This window comes from Protopterus annectens, chromosome 11.part0 (assembly GCF_019279795.1).
Source record: "Protopterus annectens isolate FY-2018-M chromosome 11.part0, PAN1.0, whole genome shotgun sequence".
NCBI classification, from domain to species: domain Eukaryota; kingdom Metazoa; phylum Chordata; order Ceratodontiformes; family Protopteridae; genus Protopterus; species Protopterus annectens.
In genome coordinates, this window is record NC_056745.1 from 1,494,128,000 (window position 1) to 1,494,143,760 (window position 15,761).

The 15,761-nt window shown below is 41.2% G+C and overlaps 1 long non-coding RNA gene across 1 annotated transcript in view; it reads right to left on the reverse strand.

Moving 5' to 3' along the window:
- Nucleotides 1–15,761, reverse strand: part of LOC122815934 — a 442,750-nt gene that overhangs the window by 73,008 nt on the left and 353,981 nt on the right. Inside the window, exon 2 of the long non-coding RNA XR_006367017.1 lies at nucleotides 14,658–14,730. This is a non-coding gene — a long non-coding RNA (uncharacterized LOC122815934). The remainder of the gene's footprint in view (nucleotides 1–14,657; nucleotides 14,731–15,761) is intronic.

Sequence of the window (15,761 nt, forward strand, 5' to 3'; positions counted from 1 at the left end):
TGTTCCACAGGAACAGGTTGAATTGCCCTTATAGACAGCAGGGATTGGACTTGGTTTTGAGCCTCTGCCCACTGGTTTAAAGAGAGGTCTGGGAACCCTTTTGGGGTTGGCAGTGAGTGGAAGTAAAATGTGTATCCCTGGGATACAATGTTGAGGACCCATTGGTCTTTGGTGATGGGAATACAGTTTTTTGCATGAAGGGCAAGTTTTCTCCTTAGGGGCCACAAGCAGTTGGGCAGAGGAGGGAGTGGAATTAAGCAGTCATTGGGAATTCTTTCCGAAAGGGGGTGGTTTAGCACTCCCTGCTTTAGAGGTGGAGGCATTCCAGTGCTTAGAGCTTTGTATACCCTGAGACTGTAGTCTCGGGGGTCTGTTTCCCCTGGGTCTAGTTCGAGATGGCCTTGAGGGAGCTGTAAAGGACCAATGTTTTGAGAGACAATGCCTACTGAATCTAGGAGGCTGAACATGCAGGAATTCTTTAACTGTCTGCATAGATTTAGCTTTTTCTTCCATCTTTTTAAGAACCTCCTCTGCTTTGGTGCCAGATTGTCCTTGTTCAAAGGAGTGTCTAGTAAGCTGGATTTGACATGATCTGGCAAGGTCTGCCCCTTAAGCCAAGCATGCCTTCTCAGTACAGAACTAGTGACTTCTGCCCTGCAAGATACTTCTAGGGCATCAAAGCCACACTGCAATGTATGTTTGCTGACTTGGTTTGCAGAATGCATAAGCTCTTGCAATTCTTTATTTTCTGCACAGTCTGTAAAGGTAGTGATTTTTTGCTTAACATCATCTTCTTTCGGCTGTTCCCGTTAGGGGTCGCCACAGCAGATCATCTGTTTCCATTTCTTCCTGTCCTCTGCATCATGCTCTTTCACACCAACCTCCTGCATGTCCTCTCTCACCACATCCATAAACCTTATCTTAGGCCTTCCTCTTTTCCTCTTACCTGGCAGCTCCATCCTTAGCATCTTTTTCCCAATATACCCAGCATCCCTCCTCAGCACATGTCTAAACCAACGCAATCTCGCCTCTCTTGCTTTGTCTCCAAACTGTCCAACCTGAGCTGACCCTCTAATATACTGATTCTTAATCCTGTCCATCCTAGTCACGCAAATCTTAACATCTTTAACTCTTCCACATCCAGCTCTAACTCCTGCCTTTTTGTCAATGCCACTGTCTCAAACCCATATAACATAGCTGGTCTCACTACCCTCTTGTAGAACTTCCCTTTCACTCTTACTGGTACTCGTCTGTCACAAATCACTCCTGACACTCTTCTCCAACCACTCCATCCTGCCTGTACTCTCTTCACCTCTCTTCCACACTCACCATTACTCTGAACTGTTGATCCCAAGTACATAAACTCATCCACCTTTACCAACTCTACTCCCTGCATCCTCACCATTCCTCTACCCTCCCTCTCATTTACACACATATATTCTGTTTTAGCCCTGCTGACCTTCATTCCTCTCCTCTCTAAAGCATATGCCCACCTCTCCAGGGTCTCCTCAACCTGGTCCCTACTCTCACTACATATCACAATGTCATCTGCAATCATAGTCCACAGGGCCTCCTGTCTATCAACCTGCCCATCACCACTGCAAATAAGAAAGGGCTCAGAGCTGATCCTTGATGTAATCCCACCTTCACCTTAAACGTATCTGTCACTCCCACCGCAGTCCTCACCAATGTCACACTACCCTTGTACATATCCTGTACCACTCTTACATACTTCTCTGCCACTCCCGACTTCCTCATACAATACCACAACTCCTCTCTAGGCACCCTGTCATATCCTTTAAGTCCACAAAGACACAATGCAACTCCTTCTGACCTTCTCTGTATTTCTCCAACAACAATCTCAGAGCAAATATTGCATCTGTAGTGCTCTTTCCTGGCATGAAACCATACTGCTGATCACTAATCCTCACCTCCCTTCTTAACCTAGCTTCCACTACTCTTTCCCATAACTTCAAAGCTGTGACTCATCAATTTTATCCCTCTGTAGTTACTGCAGCTCTGCACATCACCCTTATTCTTAAAGATGGGTACCAAAACACTTTTTTTCCACTCCTCAGGCATCCTCTGACTTTCCAAAATTTCATTAAACAATCTGGTTAAAAATTCCACTGCCATTTCTCCTAAGCACCTCCATGCTTCCACTGGTATGTCATCTGGGCCAACAGCCTTTCCATTCTTCATCCTCTTCATAGCTGTCCTCACTTCCTCCTTACTAATCTGCTTCACTTCCTGATTCACTATCCCCACATCATCCAACCTTCTCTCTCTCTCTCATTCTCTTCATTCATCAGCCCTTCAAAGTACTCTTTCCATCTACTCAACACATTGTCCTCACTTGTGAGTACGTTTCCCTCACTGTCCTTTATCACCCTTACCTGCTGCACATCTTTTCCAGCTCTGTCCCTCTGTCTAGCCAATCAGTACAGGTCCTTTTCTCCCTCTTTAGTGTCCAATCTCTCATACAACTCTCTATATGCCTTAACCTTAGCCTTCGCCACCTCTCTCTTTGCCATGCGCCTCATCTCCTTATACTCATGTCTACTTTCTCATCTTTGACAATCCCACTTCTTCGCCAGCCTCTTCCTCTGTATACTCTCCTGTACTTCCTCATTCCACCACCATGTCTCCTTGTCCTCCCTCTGTCCAGATGTCACACCAAGCATCTTCCTAGCAGTCTCCCTTACTAGCTCTGCTGTAGTTACCCAGCTATTCGGTAACTCTTCATTGCCTCCCAGTGCCTGTCTTAACTCTTCCCTGAACTCCACCTCACAATCACCCTTTTTTAACTTCCACCATTTAATCCTTGGCACTGCTTTCACACACCTCCACTTCTTGATCACCAACATCATCCTACAAACCACCATTCTATGCTGCTTAACTACACTTTCCCCAGTCACCACTTTACAGTCTCCAATCTCCTTCATACTGGCCCTCCTACATAGGATATAATCCACCTGTGTGCATCTTCCTCCACTCTTGTACGCCACCCTATGCTCCTCCCTCTTCTTAAAATACGTATTCACCACAGCCATGTCCATCCTTTCTGCAAAATCCAATCATCTGACCTTCTGCATTCCTCTCCTTAACACCATACCTACCCATCACTTCCTCATCCGCTCTGTTCACTTCACCAACATGCCCACTGAAGTCCTCCAATCACTAGTCTCCAACCCTTGGGTACACTCACCACCACTTCATCCAACTCGCTCCAAAATTTTTCTTTCTCATCCATCGCACACCCAACTTGTGGAGCATATGCACTAACATTCATCATTACACCGTCAATTTCAAGCTTCATAAACATCACTCTGTCAGGCACTCTCTTCACCTCCAAAACATTCTTGGCATACTGTTCCGTTAGTATAACCCCTACCCCATTTCTTCTCCATCCACACCATGATAGAACAATTTGAACCCGCCTCCTACACACTTGGCCTTACTTCCCTTCCATCTGGTCTCTTGCACGCACAATATATCAACTTTCCTTCTCTCCATATCAGCTAGCTGTCTCCCTATACCAGTCATACTGCCAACATTCAAAGTTTCTACCCTCAGTACTACACTCCTAACCTTCTTCCTCTCTTCCTGCCTTCGGGCATGCCTTCCCCCTCCTCTTCTTCTTTGGCCAACAGTAGCCCAATTTCCACCAGCACCCTGTTGGCTAACAGTACTGGTGGCGGTCATTGTTAACCCGGGCCTCGACTGATCCGGTATGCAAATATGAAATGTTCTCTGCATCAGTTATTTGGCAGAGATTTTATGCCGGATGCCCTTCCTGACACAACCCTCCCCATTTATCCGGGCTTGGGACTTTTTTGCTTAACAAGTTCCATAATATGTTGTTGGTACTTCAGCATGTGTAACTGAAAATTCAAAGCCCTAATGGCAAGAGTTGCAGAGGTATATACTTTCTTACCCAATCTGTCCAAAGCTCTGGAATCCCTGTCCGAAGGGGTGGGATTCTTAGCTGTAGTTGCCTTGATACCCTTAGGTCCCTGGGAAATGATCTCTGGGTCAGCAGTAGGATTTTTGAAAAGAAATTTGTGAGAGTCAGATACTCTGTAGTACCTAACTGGTTTCCTAGGGGCAAGGGGTAAAGTATCAGGACTAAGACTGGATTCCATGAAGACATAATCAACAACTTCCAGGACTGGTGGTATTACTAAAGGCCTGTGTTGTGGCAAGTCTAGAAATTCTCTGAGTCTCTTTTTGGACTGAGGATAATCTTGACATTCCCAGTGGAAATGCTCTCAAAGTATGTAAGGATTCACCAGAAGAAAAAATCCTCTGGAAGAGAGGCAGATGGAATGGATTCCTCTGCACCAGAATCCTCATAAGCAGATAAGGGCATGTCTTCATAATCAGAAACCTCACAGTCATCAGACTCTTGGTCTGTTGAATTTGCTGGGGACTTCTCTCTTTTTCTCTTTGCAGGGGAAGGCTAACTTCCCCTAATCAGCATAATAAGGTCTTCTGCCATTCTAAGCATTTTATTTTGTGGCAAGGGAGCTGCATGCGCTATGGTCATCGGTTTTCTAGGTGTAGTGCGTACTCTTGGCCTTAGAAATTCGGTAGTTTTAGACAGAACTGGAGTAGTAGGTTTGTGTCGAAAATCGGTAGTGTGAAGAACTTCCTCAGAAGCCAGTGCCTGCTCAGTGGCTCCAGACCCATCCAAGGTAGAGATATTCACTGGTTCCATAGTTGAAGAGTCTTCGGGGCATACCGCACTCTAAACAGGTCTCGGTAGAGGCCTGGAAATCCACTGAAATGGGCATGAGAGGCTGCAAAAACACCTCACGAAGTACCGGTGAACTGGCGACTAGCTTAACAGAAGCATCGTCGGCAGCTTTGAACCTGTGCAATCCATCTCTGTCTTTATCCTTACTTTTTTTGTAATATCGGTAGTCAGATGGCTTACCGAAATCATTTCTGAAAATGGAGATAGAGAACGAAAGTATTTAATGACAATAAGGGCCCAACGACAAATGGTTTGGGTATTAAGGCACAAAACAGACAGCAAGGTATGTTGTGGTCTGGGCCTAGACAGGTGACGCCGTAAGAATGAAAATCTCCGTGTGGTATTTGATTTCCACAGGCAAGACAATTAACTTTTTCTGACATTGGTTAGAGCAAGAAAAAATGATCCCCAACGGGGTACTTCAGGATGATTCAATTCGTAAACGAAAACTCGGGTAGCGGCCAACCGGCACTTGGAAAACTGCTTCTGCTTTGGGCTCCTCTGCAAGAAAGACTGATGTAATGGTGTTCGCTGCCTGTTTTTATACCCCTGATGACCTAACGTCAGTCCTGGAGTGACAGCAACCGATGCACAAATATCAAGTCTCTGGTATTCAGGCTGACTGAGGGCTACCTGCAGGAAGATAACCCAAGTGTGATGACTGCAACAGTGAAACACGAAGAACACCTACTCATGTACCAAATCTTTCAGTCAACACTTTCTAGAATTCATAAACTCCAATGCCCTGGATCAACTTATCCACACCCCCACCAGAGGCAACAATATCCTAGACCTAGTCATTACCAACATGAGTGACCGGTTTTCCATACCTGAAGTCAACTCCTCGTTGGTCACATCCGACCATAAGCTAATCACCATAGATATCCGCATCCTGCCCCCATTAAGGAAACCACTGTAAAAAATTTCTCCAAAGCCAACTTCATGCTGCTTAAGACAGAAATGGCGAACTTCATGACATCCATGCAGATGGATAACACAGTTAGGACTGCTGAATCCTACACAAATGTACTCTATAAGCACTTACACGAGTGCATGGATCATACTCTAACAGAACCAAGATGCTATCCTCCAAAAAAAAGGAAGCCAGTCTGGTGGTCCCCTGCTATAAACAAACTAAAACAGAAGGAAGATACTGTTGCAAAAGAGAGTAAAATCCAATGAGTGGAAGAGCTCCCTGGTCAACCTCAGTAAGAAGATGAAATCCCTCAAAGTTCTCCAAAGCTAGTTATGAAATCAAGATTGCCACTGATTCTAAGGACAACCACAAAGCATTCTATAGCTATATCAAGAATCTCAATAACACCCAGATCTGCTCTGAGTTACAGCACAATGGCATGAAAATTACAGAACCAACAGATATCGCCAACATCCTGGCTGATGGGTTCAGTGCTAACTTTACCTCCCTTTCACATCCCTAAAGGGCCCATATCTATACCGGAAGATTGCAGAGCCCCTGCAATCACAACTATGCGAGTAAAAACTGCACTCTCCAAAGCCAAGAACACAGCATCCATGGAACCAGGACAACATCCCAGGCTGCTTTCTACATGAACTTCAGAACAAACTTGCTCCCCACCTAAGCACCATGTTTAATCATAGCCTCACGTCAGGCTTTGTACCCACTGAATGGCACACAGCAACAATTATGCCACTCCACAAAGGGGGAGCCACTACAGACCCTGGGAACTATCACCCTATTAGCCTGATGAACCTGGTCTGCAAGGCCATGGAACGTATCATCATGGAACTCATAGCCAAAGACATTGGTAACCTCCAAACTCTGGACCCCACCCAGTTTGGGTTTGTGAAAGGCAGATCCTGCCTCCTGAACCTGATTGATTTCTTTGAAATAGTCACCGAAGCCATAGACAAGGGTAAGGCAGTTCACATAGCCTATCTTGACCTCGCCAAGGCTTTCAACATCATCCCCCATTCTGGAATTATAGATAAACTCACTAAAGTGGGTATAAATCCATACATCACAAGATGGGTTGACAACTGGCTCACTGACAGAACCCACACTGTAAAAGTTGCAAACTCCAAATCTGACTTCAAACCAGTGACAAGTTGAGTACCACAGGGTTCAGTCCTGGGTCCTCTCCTGTTTGGCATCTGCTTCTCTGAAGTATGGGCTAGCACAGAGGGCCTCTGGCTGACTAAGTTTGCAGATGACTGCAAATTAGGTGCCACAGTCGAGTCCCCAAACAACGTGGACATCCTACAGAAGGGCATCACAGACAGATGCCTGGTGTCAGGGCCATGGCCTCAAGCTCAATGCCAAAAAGTGAATGGTCATCCCCTATGGTAAAAACTCTGTACCCATGAACTACCACATAGGCAGCAGTCCACTTAACAACCCCTTTGCCAAGACTATCGGTCTCATCGGGGGATTTTTTGGGTCTTTGCGGAGGACCTTGAATATAGGTGTAACCGGGTGCTCTATACAAAAAAAACTTGAATTCATCATTCAACAATTTCAAAGCATTCCTAACTTCACTGATTACCATTTTTACTTCCAAGCAAGAAATTTGCATGAAGGTAGTAGCATCTTCTAATAATGAAGAGATTTTATTCTGATAGAACTCCTTATTCATCACTACAACTGCCCCCCCTTATCTGCAGGTTTAATAATAACCCCATTGTCATTGTTCAATGCATTCAGTGCTGCCCTTTGTGACATGGTTAAATTATGATATAGTTTTCTATGTTTATCATTTAACAACTCTTGTATATCCTTTCCACAAGTTTTTAAAAGGTATGCACCACCAGACACATATTCAGTACAAATATGTTAGGTTGCTTTAATTCACCACCATGTTCATGTACATTGTAACCAAAAATACATTTCAAAGCTATATTCCTGCTATAAAACATTTGATCAAGTATAAACTTAATTATATACTGCTCCTATACTCGGGACAAAAGCCATTCCTTTATTCAACACATATAACTGATCTTCTGTTAAGATCATAGCCAGAAATATTAAAAACAATATTATGAATGTCAGCAGTCGCGTTGATATTCTCAGTTTTTTCGTCTCCCTGCTGTAGGAGAAATTCTGTTTGTGTTCAATTTTCTTCTTCGCTGGAAACAGAAGTTGGTGAAAAGATGCTGCCTGTCATGTAGGACTGATTTTCAGTTGTGCCCCCATTCTCTCTGAACTATCTGCCATAATGCTGGCCTCCTTCCATACTCACTCTTCATCGGAAGGTCCTCCTTTTGCACCCTGATTGGATAGAGGAGGCTGGAACACACTAAGCACATCTGAAGTTTCCATGGTTACCAAGACATTTTTCTTTTTGTACTTTTTTCAAGGAATCCATTCTGGAAGTGTATTTATTCCATATAGCTGGTGCAGGATGAGTTTCAACTGATGGTCTTTCCCGTGGCCAGGTAAATATATTGCCTGCAACAAAGTCTCGACAGTTCCTTGTAATCTTTCTGGTTTTGGTCTGCTGCAGTTTTAAATCATATGTGGAGACGGCGCAATAGATCTCCTCTAGTCTGTCGCCATGTTGTTCATCTCCATATTTCATTTCTAATTTTTTTCTGTAGGTCTTCAGTGTCTTTCATCAGTTGATTTTCATCTGGTGAAAAAAACTGCAGCAGCAAATGCATGTAAGAGAAGCTTGTTTCAAGATTAATACTCTGCCATTGTTCCAGAAGCTCAGGAAAAACTTCCCACCGAGTAGTCATGCATAGTACATGTAAACCTCTAGGCACAATGCGATATTTTAAGCATGCCTTTAAATGAAACCTTTGCCATTGAAGGCGCTTAAGTTTCATTAAGCGTTGTAATAAATTCATGCATTCATTAAATTCAGCTTCATTGCTTGTACTGGGTTCAGCATTTGTGTGTCTACCTGCCAGGGCAGACATATCCAAACACAACAAAGGATTTAATGCTGAAGTAACATCTCTTCTTACCCTCTCTGCAACAGATGAATACACTTTGAGGACAATAATCCAGTTCCACTTCTTTTATTTTCTGCTCAGCCATGTGTGCAGGGACTACAGTAACCAAAAGACAAACTGTAAAAAAATACACAAAGTCCCCACCAAAGGTTCAGCAAGCCACAAACAGTCCAAAAAGTTTGTAGAAAAAATATAGCAATGGGACCACCAGGCTGTATTTCACTTTTAATAAAATTCCAGATAAAAAGTACAAGTGCATAAGCGCTTTCGCTATATATCTATATATCTCTATATCTCTATATATCTCTATCTCTATCTCTATATATATATATATATACACACACACACACACACACACACATATATATATATACACATACACACATATATAGATATACATACACACACAAACATACATAGATATACACACAAAACCACATATACATATATTATACAGCGCTACAGCTATGAGTCTGGTCTGTATATTCTAGGTAATTTGCTATACTGTGGGTTACCAGTTGCTGTGCATTACAGGAATTACCCCTCTTGGAACTCATTTTTCATGTACTGCCAGAATGACAGCTCAAGCTGTATCTAAAAATATCCCTCATGATCAGCAAACCTACTCGGTTAGTAAGGAACACATAAATCGTAGCAGAACCCATGCAGTTCAAATTATAATAAAGCTCATATGATAGAAATGCATTAGGAAACATGTGAATGGATTTTTATCTTTAAACTGGCAGTGTGTGATCATGTGGTATCTTCCTTAATATGAGATCCCCATATGTTACAAGAGTAGCCTAAATCCTTTCAGCCTGTATCAAACATAATTAACTTCTATGGATTTCTATACCCTCTCCTCTGTGCCTTAAAAGCAAAATTCACAAACACTAATTTGTAATGCCTCTGGGTGACCGAGAACACTGACAAAGCTACTGCTTATTAAAACAGTGTTTACAACATTTCAAGATAAACATAACTACATCCATCAGGAGGATTGAAGCACTTTAAATAGTTCTATTTTAAGTCATCAGCCATGTTTAAAGACGGCAACAAATTCTGGGATTTGTTAAAGGAAGCAAGCAAGTTGGCGACAGAAATGAACACGGATCCCAATGGAAAAGAAGCATAAATCAAATACATTTTCAAAAGGCCTCTTTCTTTCAACAATCAGCTCCAGCAGGCATACACTTCGGGAAAACGATTTAGTGACTCAGTGCTATGGGAAAAATGTTTCACTGCCTCAACCACAGTTCCAAATTTTGAGTTGCAAAAATCCTTTTATGTTAAGTAGGTACACATTATGAAACATAAATATTTGAATACAATCCAGAGGTACACAGAGCAAAAAGAGAGAAGGAAGTACATGTAAGTGAACTAAATACTACACAATCTGACAACTACAAAAAAATCTCAACAGCAGCAAGTTGTGGTTTTGTCATTAACAAAGTGCTTTGTCCAATTACCTAGAAATGTACCACAGTGTTTACATTACTGAATAAAGGAGGCGCGCTACAGAGTACAACAGTTGTAGGCATCAGTAAATTAAAATCCTCGACAATTATATCTGCATGCCTGAAAGGTATCTGCTACTGCAGTCTGCTGATATTTTGACCTCACGAACTGTAGGGTGGTTACAGCATAACATGTCGCATCTCTGTTGAACTGTATACGCTTTCCTAAAGACCAGAGGTGGCTGCATGGCAGTTGGCCTTTAAAGCAGCTGACCACAGCCTCTTTAGCTGGTACATTATTCTTTGCTTTAAGGAAAGATCTGTATACACTCAAGAACCCAGACACTTCTAGGCTCTCAACTGGTTTAAAATGGCAACACTGGAAGGCCAGCCATCAGTGCTAAATCTTTCTAGTGTCACCTCACCCTCGAGGTATATATACACGATGCCTCCTACCTATACAGTGTTATGTAAGCATATTGGTTTACACCGTGCATCATGACATCACACTGCTGTAGTGACAGTTCCTGATACACAAAAAAGAAATAAAGCATAAAGAATGAACTTATTCAGTATACCAAAAAACAGGCCATCATCTCTGACTTCAAACACAACCAACTCCACACAGCTTTTGTTCAAAATAAGCTGAGTCTTCTGGTAGATGATACATTAGAAAATTATCACTCCTCTCACACCAGATATCATGGATATAAAGCCACATAAAAAGCATTCCCTTTAAGTTTCCTGCTTCCAGTCAAGAGCACCTTATTACCAGATCAATTACTTGTTAGCTGGCTCAAAATTATAATAAAAATTGTATACAACTCCATCAAAACAGCAAGTTTTGACACTATCACTTTTTTCTCCTCTACCAGAGGCCATGCACTGCATTTTCTGGTTCAGTTCGAATATTGCAGTACTCTGTCAGGAAAAAAAAAACAACTAACTTCTACTTATTTTTACAACACAGAGGCCCATTTCTCAGAGTTCATTCATGTTTGCAGTACTTTTCAAGTCATTTACTTGGTACAGATCTTCCCTCAGGGAGTAACCCTCAGCCCATCAAGTACAGTTTCCTATTACTGACTAGAAGCTTACACTATCTGTACTCAAAGACAAGGTGTGCTTCACTTATTTATGCATTTGTTTATCCTTAATGATCCTTTTATTGTTGCCCCAAACCTTGCTTTTTTTGCACTATCAGAAGCACGTTTTCATTAGTCCTGCAAAACTACCTACAGGTTACACCTTCTGTGCTGCCAACCATCAATTATTCAATAATGCAGGTTCTGATATACCCAGAAATGTTACTTCCCCACTGCCTAGGAAATAATCCTTTTAAAAACAATTAAATGGTTAAGCCACATACCATTATATAAATTCTGAAGTGCAATGCTGCAACTGTTAAGAAACTTCACACTCCCAGCTACATGCAACCAATGTCTCAGCCATCCTTCTTTAAACAGGGATAGACAGAGAAACATCTTTGCCAGGCTACAAGGTGTACAAAACATTAAAATCAGTACAGTCACCCAAAGAATATGGATTTTCTGGACCTAGCAGAATATCTAGAAACAGAAGCTATAACCATCCTCAACATTCGTTTGTAATCTGTGCGCTCAAATTCCTCTCGTTTCAATTTAAATTTGTTTCCAATTGTCCAATGTCTTTCAACGTTTTATCTGTGACTAACCATGCCCTTCTAAAGTCGAGGGAGTTCTAGCTCTCATTAACCATTTAACCCACTGGATCAATATTCCTTTTTCACTGACTAAAGTTTAATATAAGAGCTACAATCAGCTGTCCATAGAAATCTTTGAAGTTAAATGTGAGGACACAGGTGCCTTAGACTGTAGTCAGCTCAATGGTTTCCCAAGGTCATCATCATTTAAGGTTTTAAATATTGACAGTTTTAATTTCATATTCACCTCCATCCTGCCAGGTCCAGAAATAGAGGGTTTATTTATACTTATTGCACACATTTCTTCCCTTCATCCTTGCGTCTGTCTCCTTCAGTGTTCATCTAATTCCTCAAAATCTCTCGTTTCACAGGATGTCTCCCATTTGTTTCACTTTTTCCATTCATCATACATAGCTCCTCTAAATCTCGTATTTCCCTTAATACCATTCTTTCCACTCTGCCTTAAAATTTAGTTTTAAGCTGAAAAAATGCACTTGTCCTTGCTGCTATTGTACATTACTCAAAATCAGGGACTGTCAGCCCACCTTGCAATGGGGGGAAAATCAATAGAATCTTCAAACTAACCCTGGTTTTTCACCCTGCAAAGAAAATCTCTGGCTTTTTTTTTAATAGAAAATTTAGGTGAGGAAGAAAAGTACACGGTGTGTGGTGTATAGAATCAGTGCTCTAGTGATAAAACAAATCACGGTAAAACCTATTATGTCATACCTCTCAACCTATTAGAGCTAGAAATCTGGACAAAGTCAAATGGGGGGGGGGAAGGCCGGCCCAAAAGTAGGGCAATGTTTAAATAGTGCTCTTACAAACTTAGAAAGTTGATAAAATAATAGGTCTTGAATTAGCATGAATTGTCTGAAGGGTATGAAGGGTATGAAGCCTAAAACTCAAATGTCTATTATGTTCCGACTTCAATCCTCAATGATTTGGCAGAAAACTACAATTTTTTTTTGAGAAACAGTCCAAATACTTGAGGCAAAAATATGAACAATTGAGAGGTATGCTCTTTGTATCATGTCCAAACAGATTCACTTTAGAAGTTTGAAAGCCCATAACACTGAAATTAAAACATTAAGATCAAAATATTGGTAATTCAAAACATTGAAAACTCAAAACATTGAATCCCATAAGATTGAAAATGCATAGAAAACCAACATGTACTATATTCCAGCACAACTACATACTGAAACAAAAAAAAGCAAACCATATTACACTTCAACAATAAGCAGGGGGGCAAGCCCCCCTGTACCCACATGTGGGGGGCTGCACCCCCCCACCCCCTGCTACTTAAATATATCAACTCTGAGATCCCACTACATTAAGATGTGTTATTTTGTAGTATAACAAGAAGGGAACATGACTGAGGTTACCTGTGAAACTCCGCTCAGTATCGGAGAGAGATATATAGTAATGTGTAATGTTTTAACAGTGAAGCAGTGTTTCTAAGAGAAGGTTGAGGATAGTATTTTACAATTTAAATATGCAGTCATGAAGGGTGGAATGGTATGTTTGCTATTTTGTTCTGTGTAGTGTGATCTCAGTTGAAATATTTAAGTAGCAGGGGGTGTGGGGGTGCAGCTGAAGTGTAATATGGTTTGCTTTTTATTTGTTTCAGTATGTAGTTGTGTTGGAATACAGTACATGTTGGTTTCCTATGTATTTTCAATGTTATGGGATTCAATGTTTTGAATTTAAGATTTTGGTCTCAATGTTTTGAATTTCAATATTATGGGCTTTCAGTCTTCTAAAATGAATCTGTCCAAACATGTCCTTTTTTATCTTATAAAAGCAAACCAATCTTTTGTGCAAAGGTGTACTTAAAAGTTAATTCTGCCAATGATGAAAAGGGACTTTGTTGATTTTTTTTATTAACCAGGTAGAACTACACAGACAATTCAAAAATTGGCATTCCCTCTATTTCTGGATCTGGTCTATATTATAATTTGCATATTAAGGTATCAATTTTGCATCATGAAATCTTTCTAAATGTATTTAACTTTGCAAACCCTACATGTACATTTTTATCATCGTTAGACAGATGTACCTACAGGTCATGAATTTTTGCATATGGATGTATCTTATGTTCTGTTGTGCAACCCTTAGTTACACTCCCTTAGACTCTAGGTCACTGGTTCTAAATACAATGTGAAAGTACAGGAGAAAGCTGGCATCCCTATCTTGGGTACCTACTTACGCAGAGCATTCCTTAATCCCCTGTACCCACTTACTACAGCCTTACCACACTCAAAGAATGGCCTGACTCCACAAACTGTCGAGGAAGCCTTATATGCCTTAAAAGTGCAGAGAGGAAAAGGCCAGTTTTACACAACCACCTGCTTTTTCAGCATCCATATTAGTCACCAGCACACCTTTTAACATTAAACTCCATTCAGTAAATTAGATTCCAAGTACCTCTGCACACTACCTTCAGGTGGATCCTAAAACAAAGCCACTTCAGAGCAGTTCTCTTTACCAGAGTTCATTTGTTCTTGTACTATTACATTCCCATCTGTTTTTTTTTTTTCCTTTAAACAGTCTTTCAGTATAAACATTGTAAACATAATTAACTATTAAAACCTCTGCAGCAAGCTTATGGATCAATCTGTCCACAGGTTTACAACTTACACACCACTCTTTCATTATGAAAAACTTGACATTGTCAAATGCCTACATTAATATAGGACCTTCAACATTTTAACTAAATGCATACCTTTGCTACATAAGGTGCAACTGCCTTAAACAGCTACTGACTAATGCATTTTCATGGTCAACAATGTTTCAAGACACACAAGGCTCTTAAACTTACCTTTTAAAAAAGGCCAGAACTCAACTTGATTGGTGCACACTAATGTTCGGACTAAACAAATTATATCCAATATCTGAAAGAAAAAAAATGTCTACATAAACACAAGCAGATACACATATACACAGACTATACATAGGACAGCAGCTATAAAAGTACATATGTGACAATTCAATAGGCAACCTCAGGTTGGACAAAACATAAAAAGCAAAAAGGAGTTTACTCTTGGGTATGACCTTCAAAGACATTTGGCACAAACTGGAGGAATGTACACAATTTTAACTTGTTACTGCTAATAAAGGGCCACATTCTTAAAGTCCACCTCCCTTTTATAGAGAGCTACATTGGCATACAGGGATAAACCCCTGATAATAACGCAGGCAACTGGAACTGAACAAGCGTGTCTGACCCAATCTGGAGCTGGCATGGGACAGCAAAAATTAGGAGGATTGGCCTAGGCAGCTTGTCTGTTTTCTTGGGGTGGGGGTCAGTGGGGATGAGCACAGTAACCATATGTACATGCATGCAAACACACACCGGGACACAGGAGTTGAAGTCCTGTGGAGACTGGTGCTCACACAGACGGTGCGGCCTACAAAAACAAAATGATCAATTGAGTGGGCATGAATCATGAAGGTCCACTACATACAATTAGATTCATAGATATATACTAGGCTAACAACCTCAGGTGGGGCTTTTTTAAAGCTTACCCATGCTTTCTGAAGGCGAGAATCAAATCCTGTACTTTGTGTCCAAGGTAAATACCTTAAACTATTATGCCAAACTCCGACCCTTATGCCAACTCCCAACCCCTTGAAAGTATCATGCCAACTCCAGTCACCCAAGTTACTCCCCCATGCAATGAGACAGAATTATGTCCTTAACATCCACTCAAAGACCAAAAACCCTTTTTCCAGGAGTCCTGACGAATTAGGCTGCCTAACAGCATTAAACATACACTCACTGATCCCCTCCTTAAACTGTGTAATCTAAGACTGTTTACAGGATATATTCCTAGCAGTGCCCCTCCACAAGGTTCAATGAATCACAGACCCTGCAAACTACAAACTCATCATCCTTAAGAGTTGTACCAGTAAAGCCATGGAT